The following is an 18403-nucleotide window of genomic DNA, read 5'->3' on the forward strand; positions in this document are numbered from 1 at the left end:
AATAAATAACATTTGGTGTTTCTTACCTAGGATTTATATTTCCATAAGTCATTTACTCATTTTTTACAAAAATGGACGCATGCCACTTTATAAACCTGAACCTTTGTTTACCTCTTGACTTTACCAGAGCAGGCATTTGAAGTACTTTTCCCCACATTGGTGGCTGTATGTCTGTGTCATCCTTTACAGTGGCTGCAGAGATTTGTCGAACACATAGGTCGTGTCCTGAATTTTTGCTATAATCAATATTGTGATGAACGTCTTTGCACACGTGATTGGGTGCTTGCTTGATTATACTTGATTATTAAGGTAGACTCTTAAGTGTAGAATTTATTAGAGCAAAGCAGAACGTATACTGAAAGCTTGGGAGACTTGTTACGAGATTACTTTACCAGAAGTTCATTCTGATGCTTTGTCAGTCTGTTATGTAAAAAGTGGTTTCTCATTGTTTCAAATTGCATCTTTGTTTTTCAGGCTGAACATGTCTCTCTATTGTGTTGTCCATTTGCGTTCTGTGGTAAACTGGCGAGTTTTGTGTTCTTTCCCCACTTCTCTGTAGGCTTATTTGTCTTTGGGCTTATTGTTGGGGGGAACACTTCATGCCCGGAGGGACATGGGTCTCTTCTCTGCCTTATAGATATTTTTCCCACAGGAGTGGAATTTTGATGGAGATCGAGTCAAATGTAACATTAATTTGTGGCTATGGATGGCTGTGTTTTTCAATATTGGGTTTTGCTATTTGAGAATAATGTTTTAAACCGTTCTAAGGAAATTATACAACACAGAAGGGCATGGAGTGACTTTTTCCAGGCTCTTCAGTTTATTGCCTTGCCTCAGGGTAGAACTTTTCTAAATCCTTTGAGAAAACCGAGTAGCTAAAGTGTTTGTACCAGCTAAGTGATTGGATTCCATCTGGTTGGTTTTTAAAGTGTTCTTTTTAATGATTTTAGCACACTCACCTATTGTTATTCCTTTTCAGAGACAGCATCTTTGGCTCTTTGAAGTAGGCCGTTCACATGGGTCCTAAAGGCTTCAGGGGTCTGACCATTTTATGATTATGCAAATGTTATTGAGCTCATCTTGATGGATGTTCTCTGAGCCCTTGGCAGACTGCTCTGAGACTGTGCCTTTAACTGTCACAGGGTTGGCTGGGATGACCTTCACATCAGGCTGCGTAAAACACGCTTGCCAGGCATCCTAGGACAATTTGGAGCCGTTGCCTGGGCAACCTCCTTGCTTCTAATCTAATGCCCCAAGGATAACCCAGGCCCCTGTGGGAATGGAAGGGAAGAACTCTGTTGTTAGAATAGCATCGGAAGTACATTTGTCGGCTCAGGACACTGCTCATGTTCTGACCGTAAACTCAGGGAAGAGAGAGAATGGAGGACAAGAGAGTCGAGGATGGGGACAGGCAAGGTGGGAAGGAAGAGGTTCCACTGATGTCAATGCTAGAAATCAAAATAATAAGTTCGAGCAAATGGTTCATGCATCAGAAAACGCTGTAGCACAGAGTAAGCAGAAAGGCACCAAGAATGAAGACGAAACAGTGATGTATTTTTTTCATTTTGAATATTTTATTGTTTATGCTATTACAGTTGCCCCAGTTTTCCCCCCTTCCCCACCCCCAGCCCTCCCCGAGCTCCCATGGTCAGTCCCCACACCATTGTCCATGTCCGTGGGTCATGAAAAGTTGTGTTTAGGAAAAAAATCCATGACCAGTATATGAGTATCTGGGGAGGCAAAAAGAATTGTGGAGAGTTCTGAGGAGAACGCCATAAGAATATATATTTTTTCATTTAAACAGACTAGTCCACATCAAGTGTTTGACTGGCTTTGCTTTAAGGAACTAATATTGTTTTTTGTTTGTTTGTTTCGTTTTGTTTTTTCCTGAACTCTCCACTGTAGCCTGAGTAAATCGTGAGTGGTTTTTCCGGAATCAGAACGATCCACTCAGAATTACAGGACACGCTTTTACTTGTTATTTCCATGAATCAGAACTGTTACAGATTTGAGACTAGTGTAAAGTCAGCGGTTTTTTGGTGTTGTTTATATTTGGTTTTTTTAAACAAAACCCCCTGTAGCAGGATGGTTATTATGACAGGTAGCGATGTTTGAGCTGCTCGAATCAGCAGAATGCAGACTCGGGCAGAAAGGCATCAGGTAGCCCTGGGATGAAAGCTGGGGATTTCCTCCAGCTGTTCTCTACCCGCAGAGCTCTCAGTCAGGTGCTTAACTCACTCTATTACATCAAAAAAGAAGCATATGACTTACTCCTGAAATGACCAGGGCCCCTCTCACGACCCCCGTTTTTGCAGATCTCAAACCAGGCACAGGAGAGCTGCAGATTTTACTGTACTTGAAGCTGGAATCTCCAGCATTGATAAGATGTGCTTTCCAAGGTAGTTGCTTCACAAAGTCAGGGCAGTGATGATACTGCCCATATTTCGGGCCCATTGGAAATGTAAGCTTTGCTCAGATATTTTCTAGAGATTGGATTTTATAGTTCTGGAAAACCATGGTCCCAGTCAACCTGAAAAGTGAGGGATGGCACACCCTCACAAGTGTAGCTGAGGAGCATTTAATGAGGGAATGATTTGAAGACGTGGGAGCAGAGTTCAGGGAACCCCCAGGTGACAGGGGGCTCCTCAGAGCCAGCAGCAGTGGGAACCAGGGCGGCTCTGGGTCAGAAGGAGCACCCGTGCGGTGTTCCGGCAGCCCAGTGAGTGCTCTGGCCCAGGCGCTGTAAGTACAGACGCCGCTGGAGCCTGGACAGGGGCAGGCAGGGAGGGGGGTGAGCGTAAATACTTTGGCTCTCCTTTCTCCTTCACTCTCCAGTCTCCTGCTGGTGTCTTCTGGTAGCCAAATCCATCTGGAAGCTAGAGTGAGGGATCCGGAGTGATGCAGTCTGTAGAAGTCCACTTTCCGGAGCCCAGAGCTCAAAGAAGGTGGGATGATGGGTCTGGGGTGGGAGGGGCAAATGGCTAATAACCAGCACAACGTGCAAATGTTCCTCTGTTCTCTAAGGATCTCCTGGCCCTTTGGAAGCATTTGGAAGAGAAGTTATTTATAAAAGAATGCCTATTACAGGAGCCGGGCAGCAGAACAGGAAACCAATCAGTCTTTCGGTTTTCCCAGTAGGTTACTTCTGTGCTCCACCGAGTCTAGTGCACATTCTGCAATTGCTGTTGTTTCTTTACAAGCGTGTCTCCCCTCTAGATCTCAGGTCCTTTCAGTGATGCCTTCTTTTATTGTCTTGGTCTCTCCAGCATCTAGCCTGATCCCTGGCATGTAGTAAAACTTCTGTGGAGTAAATGATGGAATGGCCATTTCCTAGCCTCTTTCAGGATAAAATTTTACTTCCATAGCATTTCTTTATAATGAAAAGTTAATTCCCTTTCTCCAGTGCTGTGTCCTCAGCACTGTCATTTTACTGTGAGTGGCCACAGTAGAGACATGTCTGCTCTCATTACTAGCCATAAAGTGACAGTTTCATTGTATATTTCCTCTGTGACCAACATGTTTGTTTACTGGTCCTCACACCAAATATGAGACCAAGGCGCATGGAGCATGCATGGGGAACAGTCTAAAGCTGGATAGCATGGTGGTACCAACTGAGGGGGTGAGAGATGTCCCACTGTAGAATAAGTTAAGTCTGTTTTACCTTAAAAATGTAAGGTTTGAGTAAGGAAGCGGGACTTGCTCTACCATATGTCAAGACCTGTAAGGAAGTTATAGAAATTTAGTGTGTTGCTGGCATTGGGACAGGTAAATGAACCGACCAGTAGAATGGAATAAACTGGAAACATGCCATATTAGTTTGCTAGGGCTGCCATAACAGAGTACCATGGATGGGATGGCTTAAACAACAAATTTGTTTTCTCACAGTTCAGAAGGCTGGAGGTCAAGGTCAACGAGATGTCAGGGTTGACTTCTGGTGAGAACTCTCTCCCTGGCTTGCAGATGTTGTGTGCGGTACTCACCTTCTCCTCAAGTCTTCACGTGGCCTTTTCTCTGTGCATGTTTTCCCTGGTGTTTCTTCCTCTTCTTATGAGGATACCTATGGGATTAAGGTCATACCTTCATGACCTCATTTAACCTTCATTACCTCCTTAAAGGCCCTGTATCTAAGTGTATTTGCATTGGGGGTTAGGGCTTCAACCTATGAATTTTGGGAGAACACAATTCAGTTCATAACACATTCCTACACACACAGAACTTGGTATATGTCAGATCAGTAGAAAAAGGAAGGGCTATTTTCAGTGAATGGAGATGAGGATAAATAGTTATCAGTAGGATAAAGGATGAAAGCAGATTCTTACTTCATACCATATTTTTAAAAAATCAGAATGATAAAAGTCTTAAATGTCACAGAGAAAACTTCAAGGCTCTTAGGGATAGGGGATAGGAAAGGATTTTTGTTTATTTTATTTTATTTATTTTTAGAAAGAGGGGAAAGTAAGGGAGAGAGGGAGAGGAACATCGATGTGTGGGAGACACACTGATCGGTTGCCTCTTGCATGCTCCCCACTGGGTACCTGGCGTGCATCCCAGGTATGTGCCCTGACTGGGAATCGAACCCACGGCCTTTTAGTTTGCAGGCCAACACTTAATCCACTGAGCCACACCAGCCAGGTAAGGAGAGGATTTTCTAATATTTTCTTTCTCTCTCCCCCTCCCCCTTCTTCCCTCCCTCCCTCCCTTCCTTTCTTTCTTTTGACTTTTACTTTTCAGAGGAGATTTAAGATACAAAAAACACAATATAAAAGAAAGGTTGACCAAGTAGACCATATTGAAATAAGAATTTTGTTCATCTAAAGAAGCCTTATTGAAATCATATGACACCTGAGATTTTCTTCAATATAATTTGTGGAAGTAGAGGAGAAATAGGACTACAGATGAAATAAGATTAGCCGTGAATCGGTCATTTTGGAAACTGGGTAATGGGTCCATGAGGTTCATTATCGGAGGCACACGAACTGTGAAGGGATTAATAGTCTATATGTATAAGTACCACAAATAGTGAAGAAAAGCATGAACAATGCACTAGAAAACTGGGCAAAGGATATGAATGGTATTTTATAGAGACTGACAAGGAACTCCATATGGCCAAGAAATTTCTCAAAATCACCCAACATCATTTGTGACATGGAGGGAACTACAACTGGGTGCCACAGTGAGATGCTATTTTGCATCCATTCATTTGGAAAAACCGAGAAGTCTGTTAATACCAAGTGCTAAGGCAGATGGAGATCCTGAAGATCTCATACCCTACTAGTAAACTGGCATCGCTACCTTAGAAAAGAGTCTGGCATTATTTCATAGAGTTAACTGCCATATTCCCAACTTTTTACTTCTGAGTATACGTATACAAGAAATTCTTGCACATATGTACCAGGAAATATGTACAGAAATGCTTATGGTAGCATTGTACACAACATCAAAAACTGGGGAAGTCCCATATGTCTGTGGGCAAGAGAGAGGATGAATAAACTCTAAAGCATTCACCCAGTGGGACACATGCCATAGTCAAAATAAAGTATAATGGAAGAACTGCAGCACAGCTGAGTTTTATTAATATAAAATTTAAAATTTCTAAACATATTACATATGGTACCCTTTTCTGTGAGTTTAAAAGCAACTAAAATCGAAACTGTAGCTTTTAGGAATACAAGTAGGTGAGGTGAGGTGTTAATATATAGAAAGGAAAGCAGTGGAATGTTTAGTGTGGGATTCCGGTTGGTCCTGGGAACCAGGAGATGAGACTGGGAGGCCGTTTGGGTAGATTAGTTATTGTCAAAGTCTAATTTTTGTGTTAGGTGATGGGTTCATGGTTGCTTATGTTACAGCATTAGACATGGAGAGCAAGTGAATACGGGCAGCAAGCCCATGGCCCAGAGATGAATGTGTCTCACATCAAAGATTGTGAGTAATCCCCTTCTGTGCAGTTGAGGTTGAATAAAACAAAAAAGGAGGATTAGAATGAGTGGAAAGGGAACAGTAGTAGAATAATAAATGTACTATCAGGAATTTGGAAGTTGTACATTTTGCTTAGGAGAATGGATAATCAGGGTAAAAGGCTAGGGTACTGTTGCAAAGAGACTTCAAACAAAATTAAGTACACAAACAAGACAAATCGCTCCTTACTTTCTTTCTATCATTCACGTAATAGTTTAGATCACTGCCATTTAATAAAAATATAATGTGAGCCAAATATTAAATTTCCTAGTGGCCATATTAAAAAAGGAAACAGAAACAGTGAAATTAGTTTTAATAATATGTCTTTATATAACTCAATTAGTCAAAATGTTATTCTAACACAGGGGTAGGCAAAAGTGGGTTTATAGTTGTGAGTTCATGAAACAATTTATTCTTGTATTATTATTTATTAATTATTTTATTATTTATTTGTATTGTAACTATAAAACTACTTTTGCCAAGCCCTGTATAATCAATATAAAATTATTAATGGAATATTTTATATTCTGTTTCTCTTACTAAGTCTTCAAAGTCCGATATGTATTTTACACTTGTAAGCATAACTCAACTTGAATACTAAACTTTCATCAGAAATACTTGTACTTAGATTTCTGAACTGTATAAAATTTACAGTTCAAAAAGTAGTGTCACATATCCAAGAGGTTCCGAACATACTTGAAAGTTTTCCATTAATTGAATCAAGTATTGGTGCTCAAGTTAATTAAAATTAAATAATACTAAAATTCAGTTCCTCACTAGCCACCTTTCAAGTGCTCGGTAACCACATCTGGCTAGTGGCCACCTTAATGAAAGAGCAGGTCTGGTTCATTAGTTATCAAGATAGGATCCTCCTACCTCCCCAGCAGGATCAACAGTAATGACATCACTTCGAACTTGTTAGGAATGCAAATTGTGAATCAGAGACAGTCTGGAGGTGGGTCCAACAACAGTCTCATTTTAATAAATCATCCAGGCAATTCTGATACACACTAAAGTTTAAGAACCACTGGAATAGAAGTGGTTCAGAAACCAAGTCTCATTCTACCATTTGCTCTAGCATCATTTACGGGATTTTCCTCACCTGCAGGGTAGAGCTGGCTGTGAAGACCACTTCTGCATCCCACCTGTAAGAAGGTTGAGGGCTGAGGAGGAAGGATAGAATGGACAGAAATTTGCTTTTTTTTTTCCAAGGGCTGTAACCTGAGAGTTCATGTGTCCTTCTGCTCAGGTCCCATTGAGTAGAGCTACGTGGCCATTACCTCGCTGCAGGAGAGGCTGGGAATGTAGACTAACTGGGTGATCGTCAGACTTGTAGCGTTGGCGTGGTGCAAGTTCTGTTCCTGGAAGGAAGAAGTGGAGAACGTACACCGAAGACAGTTTGCGGTCTCCCAACAAGTGGGTACAGTTTGATTTATTTTGCAGCCTAGATCTTAGCCTTAGTTTTATTATTTCACATTTTCTGATCTTCATTGATGTATGTAAGGTGGTGGTGACATGTGGGAACAGTGACAGGGGTTCCAGTTGGATGGTCAGGAGTTGTAGCATGAACTGTGGCATCAAGAGTTCCGGCCATACAGGATTTTAATGTCCCTATTTTTCCACCTTTCATAACAATACCCACCCCAGGGGTTCTTGTGAGTATTAAGTAAGATGATCTACTTGTGATAACCTTAACATAGTATCTATACATGGTAATTCCCCTATAAGTACTAGCAATAAATTACTAGTAGTAGTAGTAGTAGTATAAGTATTGTTATTCATAGTAGGCACAATTCCCGAGACACTGAACGTACTGGCACACGGCACACTTTCTGTACTGAGACAGTAATGGTTCTCTAGTGTCAGTTTTTCTCCTTTTCTCTGTAACTTACATTTATTTAGCTTTTAAATAACACTAATTGTACTATCTTAAAAACTGTTTACTCAATATTACATTGATAGTAGAAAAATGGAAATATTTTCATAACGGTTCTTAATGTTAATTATAACGTGTCTAAAGCCACACGCTTACACAGTGTCTGTGGGATATGTCGTAACATTGCTAAGCGAAATAGCGATAATGACGACCACGGCAGTACTGACTTTTCGACCTGCGTCTGCATTGATATGGAATTGGTGAGAGGGTCTGTCCAATTCAGGATCACATTGTGAAGAATTGCAGAAGTTGTGAAATGTCAACTTTTGCTGGATTTCAGCCCTTTTAAATAAGTAACAGTTCAGGCTGTGGTATAATCCACTGGCTTATTACTAATGTGATAGGTAGCTAAACAGACAGGTAGTCATTTAAAAAAACTTTTTGTTTTGAGATAATTCTAGATTTATAAGAATTTGCCAGAAGTGTACAGGGAGATCCCATGTACCCCTCACTCGGTTCTCCCCGAAGGTAACACTTTGCATAACTGTAGCGCAAAGCTAAATCAGGGCATCGACACTGGTGCAATCCACCGACTGTATGCAGATGTGAGAATATTTCCTTCCAATCTGTAATTTATATTTGCCTCCTCTTCATGGGATCTTTGGTAAAGTAATAGTGTGTAATTTTGATAATGTTTAATTTATCATTTTTTTTCTTTTTATGATCTGTGTTTCTCAAAACCTGACCCACATAGCACCTGCTTTGCAGTCAATTGAAGTGTTTCTTACAAAACCCATTTTCTTAGGCCCCACCCCAGACATCCTGAATCAGACACTTGGGGATGGGGTCTGGTAGTCTGTTCAACTTAAGAAGTTCCCTGAAATGGAGGAACCACTGGTTCAGAGAGATTGGCCTTGGGTCTTTTTCCTCTCGCTCTACTTTGATCATCCCCTTCACGCCCACCACTTGTGTTATCAAGTATGTGTGCACACCTTCTATACATCCTCTGTGCTGAACTCCAGAACAGCTGCCTTGCTGGGTACTCTCTGCTACTGCACATAGGAAGTCTTAATAAATGGGTTATTGGTCAGATGCCACTTTTCTGGACCAATAGGATGTAGCAGAATAAGAGCCATCCTAATTATTTATAGATTATCTGTCAACAAGGCCAGACATTGGTCCTGATGCTTGAAATTACTTAATTATATAATATTTCAGCCCTTGTCACACATCAGTATTTCTCTGGATTAACAAAGTAACGTTTGCATGTTTGGTTGCTCTTTTTGAAATTTTTAAGTATTTTTTCCATTAGCATGAAGAACTCTTCCTTGGGTGTCTTTAATAGCCTTCTGAAAAATGATAGTCTCAAATCTGGATATTTTATTTGATTTTGAGATGTAATCAGAGCACTTATTAAGGTATTAATTTTGGAATGTCAATTTTAGAATCATTTTTTGAACTAGTTAGGCTACTTTTATTTACTTTTTTACAAGTTAAATTCTCATTTTGTGTATTCTCCTGAGTCACTTGCTCTATTTAATCAATTTTTCTAGCTGCTGCAGTCCTTTAGAAATTAATTTGTCCCTTTAAGATGATGGGACAGGCTGGGACAGGCCTGTGCTAAAAGGTAGCAGCTAAAATGATGAAATAAAACTGTGTTTCTTATTTGTTGATCTTGGAAGAAAATGATAAGTTTAGGGAATAGTGCCTAATGGTGTTCGTGGCTTTAGAGTTCAGAAGGCAAGAAAGGAAAGCTAATTTTGTCTGGGTGTCAAGTCGGATTCCCTTGTTACCACAGTAGAGAACAGCAGTAGCTGTGGGCATGGTGCCCATCCTGTAATAATGAGGATTATGTGTTGCTCTGGTGTGATATGATCTTTTTACATGTGTAACTCTCAGAAGAGTTTGACGTCAGGTATGACTTCCATGTAGACCACCTAGTCCTGGTGACACAGCCCCTACCAACTTTAAGTGGCCATGTCACCAACATGTGCTCTGGGATACAAGATCTGTCCGAAAAAAGTCCAGCCATTGTTAACATAGCAAGAATGGTTTGTGCGACATTGATGTAACCTGGCAGCCAAGGAGAGTGGACTGGAATGCACATGCATGAACAATGATGACTTCACTCTACTAGTCAGTGAGGGCAGGAGATGCCATTGCTGTTGAGTGAGCATGTGTACTGTGTGGCCGTCGCATTTAAAATGACTGAGCAAGTAGAGCAATGAATCTGCATCAGATTTTGCATTAAGCTTGAACATTCCTCTGTGAAAACTATTCGGATGATTCAGAAGGCCACACCTATGGGCAATGGTGATTGGCAACTTCATCACGATGATGTTGCTGCTTGTGTATCACGTCTAGCACAGAGTTTTGTGGTGAAGTATCAAATTACCCAGGTGACTCAGCGCCCCCATAGCCCAGATTTGGCTCCCTGCAACTTCTGGCTTTTCCCAAAACTAAAATCACCTTTGAAAGGGAAGAGATTTCACACTGGTGATTCAGGAAAATACGATGGGGCAGCTGATGGTGATTAGGAGAACTGTGTGAGGTCCCAAGGTGCCTACTTTGAAGAGGACTGAGGTGTCATCATCCTATGTACAGTGTTTCTTGTGTCTTTTATCTGCTTTAATAAATGTCTGTTATTTTCATAGTGCATGGCTGGATACTTTCCGAACAGGCCTCATAGACAAGGGATGTGGTGACAGTGTGACTGGCATACCTAAACAGAGACATGTTGATAAGCAAGTGGTCTCCAAAGACTGATGCTGCTAGGAGTGTATCAAGGATGGTGAAATCCAGGACACTGGCTTCCTCCCTCCCCCACTGGGTGTCAGAATTAGTCCACAGCAGTGATTTCAACCTTTTTCATCTCATGGCACGCATAAACTAATTACTAAATTTCTGTTAAATTTAGTAACACCAAAAAGTATATATTTTTTGCCAATCTGATAAAAAATAGGTATAATTTTGATTCATTTACAAAATAATAACAGTAATTATATACCTTTTTTGCTTCAGTGTGACTTTTAAAAGAAAAAAATCAGGTACCAAGAATTAACCAATCAGATGCAACCTTATTATGCAAGGTGACCAGTAAGATGCAACTCTATTATATGACATATATGTATGGTTTAAGACAGGGCATTCACACCAGATGGCTATTGTTCTGTTGGCTGTCGTCATTTTTTGCCAGTCTAGGGGAAAAGAGGTCAGTAGTACTGATTAAAGTCAGCTATTGCATGTTTTAAAATTTTTTGCAGCACAACAGTTGAAAATCGTTAGTCTACCACCACTTACAGGCAAGGCTTTGTCTTGGCTCTCATCCTAACTGTAAACAACATATCCTGCAAGATTTGAGACCCCAAATTCCTATCTTTGACCTCAGCTTCCTATCACTCTTCCTGCCCTTCATTCTTCCTCCTGCCCAACCTGGTGTTTTTCCCTCCCGCGGCACCCAGCCTCCTCAATGTCTTTGCACTTAATCTGGTTTTGGTTTCATTGCCTTAGCCTGGACCTCAGTGAGCTGATTCAGCAGGACTGTCTGGTTCTTCTTACCTCTTGCCCTCCTCTGCTCCATCTGGTCAATCCTGACCTTGAGAAAACCCTAATGTCATTTCCTTACCTTGTGCTCTGAGGATAAGTTACTTTATTGCTGTAATTATTCAGGGAACTGAATTGATTTTGACTTTTTTCTTTTTTTCCAGCTGGGCCCTCATGGGTATTTGGTAAACCTTTTCTGTTCCTCTAATTGATTCCCCCCCCAGGGGCTGTTTCAAGGGTCATCCCCTCTCAAGACCCTATTTCCACCCTCGCATCTCTGCAGAATTTTTGCTGCTTTCTTTTCGAAGGAGATCAAGGCCATCACATTTGAGTTCCTTCAGCTTTCTTCTTTTTAATCTCCAATTGTTTTCATTTTTTACCATCTCCATTTTTGTTTCTCCAGTTTTAAACAGCTTGAAAATGTCTCGTTTTCCAACACTCACGCGTCTGCTTCTGCCGTTAATCCTGTAATGTCCCACTCTGAGACCCTGATTTGTCATTACATCTTCTTCTTTATAACTTAAATTTTGGTAATCCTCACCATATGAAAATGCTTATTTTCTCAACTATTGACTGTTGATATTGGGGGCACTGCCATCATTATATTCTGGAAAATTCTTTGTTGCAGGATCTGTCCCATGTACCGCAAGATGTTTAGCAGCAACCCTGTCCTTTACTCAGCAGAAGCCAGAGGCACTCTGGAGTTGTGACAACCATTTTTTATTCCCAGAATTGCCTTTCAAAGGCCAGAGTTGCCCCTAGTTGAGAACAAACTACCTAAGAAATTCTTGCAGCCAAGCCATTCCATCCATCACCTCCTACTTTTCATTCCCATCACCACTCATTCCTTATCTCCACCTCCTAAACATTAAGTCTATCCTGAATCAGGCTTCTGACACTACTACCCATTACCAAAAATATGTTCAGGAGACCAAAGTGACCTATTGGCAGCCAAATCTGGCCAGTGGCCATTTCTCAATTTTCTTAATTTTCTGCAAGTTTTGACACTATGGCCTCATTTTAAGGTACGCATCTCATGTATTCTTTGGTGCTCCTCCTGTCTTCCTGTCAGTCTCTGTTAGATGTCCTTTTTCCTATACTTTCTAAATATAGGGACTCCCTCTGTGTGGGCCTCTGCTGTCTGTCTTTTCATGGTTCTCATCCCTTCCAATGTCTCTTCTGGTCACCGCTATGTACAGGACTTCTAAGTATAGATTCAGCGTCTCAGCTGAACTCTGGGCTTACGTGTCCTTTTGCCTTTTGGATTTCTCCACTTGATCTTCTAAGTTACACTCCATCTATTTAAACATAGTGAAACACAACTCCTCACCTTCCCTCCTTCCTTGATTCCCATTAATGGGACCACAGTCCTTCCCCAAACATTTTACATCATTTCAGTAAAAACCTGTTTACAAAGATTACATGAATATTTAAAAATTTAACAGTCAAAACTTTTCGTTCTCTCAAAAATATTAATAATTTAATATGCTTAATTTTTAAAAATCCAGAGGTAATACTTTGTTATACAGCAATGAAAGTACAGTTTATTTTGAGTCTTGATTTTAATGCTTTAGTTGAAAAAGGTACTCTGTACACAGGTGGATTGAAATAGAACTCTATTGTTGGCTATACTTATGAAAGCATAATTTTCAAGTAGAATCGTAGTTGTCCGGGGCTTGAAATGGGTGGAGAGGGGATGGGGAGTTAGTGTTTAGTGGGTACAGGTTTTTAGTTTTGCACCATGGAAAGAGTTCTGGAGGCACGTGGTTGCACAACAGTGTGAATGTACTTCATGCCACTGAATCGTATATTTAATGGTGGTTTACATAGTAAATTTTGTTATGTGTATTTTACTACAATTTAGAATGCTACTTTAAAAAGTGCTTAGTTGAGAACCAGTCACATGATAATCACTTAATAAAAGTTATTATTTGTCATTGGTATTATTATTTAAATACCAGTGTCATTACTAATTGTCCCCACTGGCTCATTTACACTTCTGACAGTTTCCTAATTTTGATCCAGTAGTCAGTCACCTTACCCATTGTGTCTCACAGTTATTTACACATAGTAGGTAGTCAAGAAATAGTTATTGATAAATGAGGTGACTGCAATGGAGTACCTTCATTTTTTGCTTTTCTTCACTTTAGGAATTGAGTTCTGTGAAATGGTGTGGCGTATCATTAAATATTTAATTCACTTCGATTTGATGCCATAATTGTACTAACGATACTCTGCATGGACGCATATTTATGGTAGAAATTTATGCTTCCAGGCAGTTAGGCACATGTGGCTTAGACACATTTTTCATTCTTGAAATAATGTTGCCACATATTTGTATTAGCCATTTAAAAAGTTTTATTTTGTGACTTTTCAAAAGATGTCTTATGAAGTTGTGCCAAGTTAACATGATTGCATTGGACATGAGTGGCTTTAAGATGATTTTAAACTGAGTTTAGTGTATCTTGTGAAAGTGTGATTGAGAAACTATGTTTTCAGGTGGGTTAGACATGGTAAATGTACTTCCAGAAAAAGAAATGGGAACGCTTGGTCTCAGTCTCTCACAGCTAACACTCTGCCTTTTGCTTGCTGGCTTAACCAGTATCACGTGACTCTTCGATCATTCGCAAAGTAGCTACCTTTTCTTTCTTTCTTTCTTTTCTGGCGACAGTCACCTTTTGGAGCCGTTGTCTAGCTCAGCAGCCACTTCCCAGTAAAACGCAGTCACAATTCCCACACCTCTGTTGGCTGCACAGTCTCCTCCTCCCATTTCCCTGTGCTGGGGAATCAGCGGATGGGGATGACGTCATCTCTTTATTTGGCAGTCTCGCCGGTGTTAAATGTCGCCCTGCCAGAAATCAAGCCTGGTGAGCATACGTCTGCAGTGTTTGCTCTTATTTATGGTGGTAGAAGTTTTGAATGAACTAAGGATTTTGAAGCATGGAGTTTTGGTTAAAAAAACAAACTTCAACCCTGGGATCAGATACAGGTTAGGAGTCCCTTCCAACCAGAATCCATGAACCAATGGTTGATCCAGTCTGTGATTTTTTACCATCTTGTGATGCTTTTCAAAATACTTACTGCCAGTTGGCCCTAATGTGAATAGGGGTGATGCTTTAAGTTTTTATCAAAGAAATGATAGGTGAACCTGCTTAATCATCTAAGACCTGTTTTGAACATTAAAAAGTTATCATTTTAAGACTTTTTACAAGACAGCTATTAAACAATATACATAATATATATACATAAAACCTTCAAAAATGTACTTACATTTTCTTATATAAAATTTATGTATAAAGCCATTAAAATTCTATTCATATATAATGCATTTTACTAATACTTTTCTATATCATTTATAAAGATACACAATTTATAACGTCTATAACCCTGTGTGGTTGGTTTATTACAAAGACTTCTCTGCTTTCTCAGAGTGTAAATCGCCATACCTTAGAACGAGCACTGTCCCCCCCCGCCCCCCCCACTTGGGGCCTGAATCCCCATCTCGTCGATCTGCTCTCTAGCATGGGAGTAGACTGTGGAGGTGAGCGAGAGGGTGGGAAGCTCCTCCAATGAAGACCGAGCAACCTTTCTCTATTGGGGTGATACTAATCTAGGTCCTAAGAGTGACACGGCACATGTGCTACACTTGCTTTATTTTATCTCGCCACTTATGTACCTCTCCACCTGGAGGTCTCACAGGCAAGTCTTCTGATCCCTTACTTACCAGCTAAGCCTGTGCCTCCTATTGTGTTCCTGTCAGTATGAGACCCCTCCCTCCACTCAGTCGGTTGCTCCAGCCCGAAACTCCAGTCACCTGTGAGGCCTCTCTCCTGCCCTGCACTCGCCCACCCACACTGAACAGTGCTGTCCATTCCTCTCCAAAATATATCCCAGACTCACCCTCTCCTCCCCTTTCCATTGCCACAGCATTCCCATTTCTTGTGCTGCCCCATCCATTCTCTAAAAATACAAATCTGATTCTGTCTCTGCTCTGTTTAAAGGCTTTCACCACTTCCTGTTGTACTTAGAAAATGAAAACCAAACCAAACCAAACCCAAGTCCTTTATTTGGCTCTGCATTATCTGGCTCCTGCCCACAACCACCACCTCATTTCATGTCTTCCTCTCCCTTGCACACTTCTGCTCCAAAGCCAGTGGTCTTTGCTCAGGTCCTTGCTATGTCCAGCTGTCATCTCAGACCCTTGGCACATGCTGCTCCCTCTGTCTACAATGTCCTCTCCCCTTGGGCCTCACGTCTTGGCTTCACCTAGTTCCTCTGAGACGCTTTCCCCTCCTCTCAAATTCAGTCTCTGTCTTCTTGTTTTTCTCATACCATGTTCCTTCCCTTCTAGCATTTAATATTTGTAGTCATATGCTTAAATGTTTATTTCATTTTTATTGTGTTTCTCCTTAGACCATATGTCCTTGAAAGCAAGGACAAGTCTGCTTGGTTTTAGCACCATAACCCCAATTCCTAGCACTATATCAGACACATAATAGGGGCTCAATATATTGCACAAATGAATAAATGAATGTCTTTTTTATAAAAGGGAATATGAATAATATCACATTTCTACCATTTTTTCCTTGAGCGTTACAGGTAGTACATAGGTTTCTTGAATGTGAAGACATTCAGTAGTTGGTTGCTACTACTATGTGTGCTTTTGTAGTTCCGTGTGATTCTGAGTATCCTGACGTTAGCGTTCAGAGAGAAACTTCCACTTAAGCCGACTTCATGGTTCCTGACACTTGGTTACCAATTTAATTTTAAGTCACTACTGAGACTTGCCTCAGATGGAAGAAAGAACTTATCTGGGTTCTTTAAAATGTATGAGCTTTACTGTACTGTATAGAAGAGCAAAAATAATTTGCTGTTTTGGTAGTGAAAAAAATTTTTTTCTCCATGTGTTATTTTCCCCCACACAAAGTGTTAAGTTACAGATGCCATATTATTGCTGTAATAAAAAGCTTTTGAGTGAATGGTGGGCGAGGCTGTAGCAGCCATATTAAAGTGTACTTTCCCAGGGTGTGCTCCGTTTCAGAGGTAACAAGGGTGCACATGGGAAAGACAGGATGGATTTGACTGCAGAAGCTTCTTCGTTGATGATCCGACAGAGCTCAAGTGTGTCTTCCACTGTAGTGGGTTTCGAACACGTGAGGGCTGTGTGGGCATTGCCCGTCTCCTTGCTCAGCTGGGATGCGGGATTGATTGTTTCTAGTTGCCTTATCTAGAGCCAAAGGCTGAGTGCACTTGCAACATAATTTCTTACTGTTTTCTTCTTAATTAAAAAAAAAATCATTGACTCTAACATATGGCAACCTTTTCATAATTGCACTTGTGCTACTTTGAAAATGCTGTTACAAAGTGTTGAACTCTGCTGCGGGCTAGGAGTCTTACTAAAAACAGACTGGGAACCCAGCCGCAGGCTTAAGTGGGATGGTTTCACTGTGGAGTGGTGTGGGACATGTAAACCAATCCAGCCACATGCCTTTCAGGGAGAGGAGGCTGGCGCTCAGTCCCAAGTCCATGTGTGGTATGCACCTGCACCAAATGCTGTGTTAGACCTTCTGTGGGATGCACACAGATTGAACAGGTACTGCCTCTTGTGAGAAACAAGTACCTGTGGAATAGTTAGATCCAATACTTTATGGATAGGGCTGTTCAGTCTTCAGGGTGCATCTGTATACAAACAACCCTATGAAGTAAGTAGGTGGGAATGTGTGTGACTAGTATTTGTTATACCTAATTTACTGATGACAAAACTGAGCTTCCCGTGAGTTATGACGTGTTCATGGGGGTTTAGGTGGTAAGTGGCAGAACTGGCGCATGAAGCCAGGTCTTAGACTCTAACCCCCAGCCTAAGAGTACACACCATGGGAATTCAAAGGAAGGACAGAGGTTCATGTGCCACTGGATGCTGGCATGTGGCACTCTGCACACAGCTCCTACATTCCCCACTGTCACTGTTTTAGAAGAGACCCTGAAAGCTGACCTTGTAGCCTCCATCACACCCTGGCCACTTCTGCTCTCACTCCATCAGTTACACCCTCTTTACCACATTTCCGCAGCTGTGACCGTCCCACTGGCCCTCACCTGTCTCTCCATTCCATTTGTCCCTTGATCCATTGTCCCTTCCATGTCACAGGTCACCTATTTCCTTTCTCTATCTCCTTTCTTCCTTTCACCATGAGAGCATTCCCTGAATCCCCTCTGTGAATGCCATTCAGTCCTCAACCTGAAACTGCTCATCAGTAAGATCTCCAGTCCTTCCTCTCATGGTTCTCCTTGCAGTCTGCCTCTGTGGGCCACCCGCCATTTCCACAGTATCTCTTCTGCTTGCTTCTGGGTGCCTTCTTGTGGCTGCATTCCTGCTGCTGCTTGGGATCTTTCAGTGTTCTCCCTTCCCTCTACCCCTTAAATAGGGAACCCCCTAGACTTGTTCATGGTGCGCTGAGGCATGAGAACTGAATTACCCGTGGGCCTTTTCTCCTGGACTCCAGTTCCCACACTCTGCCGAGACTCCAATCTCTATATATCGTATCACACCATGCCAAAAATGGAGCCGAAGTTCTTTCCATCTGTTGTGGAGTCCTTCTCCAGCTTCCCAAAATAGAAGCCTTGGTGTTGTCTTCATATGGGGTCATCAGGAAACCTTGATGCTTTTATCTCAGAATGATTTAGGATGGCCTCCTAATTAGCCTCCCTCCAGAAAGTCTTTCATTTCACTTCTAGAGTTACCTACCTCTCAATTTAATCTGATTATATCACTCTCCTGATTAAAGGTCCCTGTCTCCCATTTGTCTTCCCTGCAGGGCAAGAGCCAGCTCCACTCACAGTCACTGGCAGCCGTGCCCTGCCTGCAGTGGATGCTGACAAATATTTGTGGGATCGATAAATCTGGTTCCAGTCGCGCTTGTCAATTTTATCTCCCTGGGACTTGCCTCCATGCTGTCTTGCATTTAACTTCTCACCAGTTCCCAAACACCTCCAGCTCTTTACTATTTCCTGCTTTTCGTGGTTTTCTACTTT

General features: G+C 41.4%; 1 protein-coding gene across 6 annotated transcripts in view; it reads left to right on the forward strand.

Annotated features, from left to right (window-relative positions):
* The window catches only part of OSBPL6 (oxysterol binding protein like 6), a 197019-nt gene that overhangs the window by 37414 nt on the left and 141202 nt on the right, over positions 1–18403 (forward strand). The window contains exon 2 of one of the 6 annotated variants that reach the window (XM_045196285.3): positions 7205–7371. The exons of the other annotated variants lie outside the window; for them this stretch is intronic. The gene's annotated coding sequence lies outside the window, so the exon portion shown is untranslated. The remainder of the gene's footprint in view (positions 1–7204; positions 7372–18403) is intronic. 6 annotated transcript variants of the gene reach the window in all.

The sequence above is a fragment of the Desmodus rotundus genome, chromosome 2 (genome assembly GCF_022682495.2).
Source record: "Desmodus rotundus isolate HL8 chromosome 2, HLdesRot8A.1, whole genome shotgun sequence".
Lineage (NCBI taxonomy): Eukaryota > Metazoa > Chordata > Mammalia > Chiroptera > Phyllostomidae > Desmodus > Desmodus rotundus.